Genomic DNA, 901 nt, shown 5'->3' with positions numbered 1-901 from the left:
CGTCGTCGTCGTCGTGGTACTGTTGCTGTCGTTGTTATTATTGTAGTTGTTGTTGTAGCTGCTGCTGTTGCTCTGTTGATGCTAATGCTGATGCTGATTGTTACTGTCATTATTCCTGCTGTTGTTGCCGTCGTTAGTATTATTATTGCTGTTGCTACTACTGCAGTTGCTGTAACTGTCATTATTCTAGATTTTGTTGTTGTTACTGCTATTGTAGTTGTTTTATAACAACTGGTGTTGTTGCCGTTGTTGTTGTTGTTGTTGTTGTTGTTGTTGTTGTTGTTGTTGTTTTTCTGCACTGGCATTATAGATTTCTGCTTTGTTCATTCCATTTCAAAGCTGACTCTTAATCCATAATGCTCCAGGATGCACTGTTGACATATAATAAAGCCAACAGGGAAAACACAATTGAAGTCTTCGAACAGAATTATTTCAGTTATGGCCGCCTGGTTAAAAAGTTAGCTACGCAATCTCATGGTGCGGGCGTGTCTGCTAGATAAGAAGCTTGCTTATCTACCACATGGTTCCCGGTTCAGTTCCACTGCGTGACAGCTTCGACAAGTGTCTTCTGCTATAGCCTCAGGCCGACCAAAGTTTTGTGAGTGGATAAGGTAGACGGAAACTGAAAGAAACCCGTCAACGACCTCGAACCCACAAGAGTTAACAAGAGAAACAGAGACAGACAGAAAGAAGGAAAATGCCCCCAGTATTTGAATACTATACAAATATGTTTTTTAAAAGACTTTTCATTTAAATTTGCCAAAATTTAATTTTTCCAAAATTTGTTATCCATATTTACAGTTGAAAAGATCTCAAGGATCGAAACCGGTACTGAAATGTTCTTTATAAAAGTATTTTAGCATTTTCTACCTTGACTTTTTTTCCATATATATATATATCT

The sequence above is a fragment of the Octopus bimaculoides genome, chromosome 1 (genome assembly GCF_001194135.2).
Source record: "Octopus bimaculoides isolate UCB-OBI-ISO-001 chromosome 1, ASM119413v2, whole genome shotgun sequence".
Taxonomy (NCBI): domain Eukaryota; kingdom Metazoa; phylum Mollusca; class Cephalopoda; order Octopoda; family Octopodidae; genus Octopus; species Octopus bimaculoides.
Note: the sequence above shows the minus strand (reverse complement) of the source record.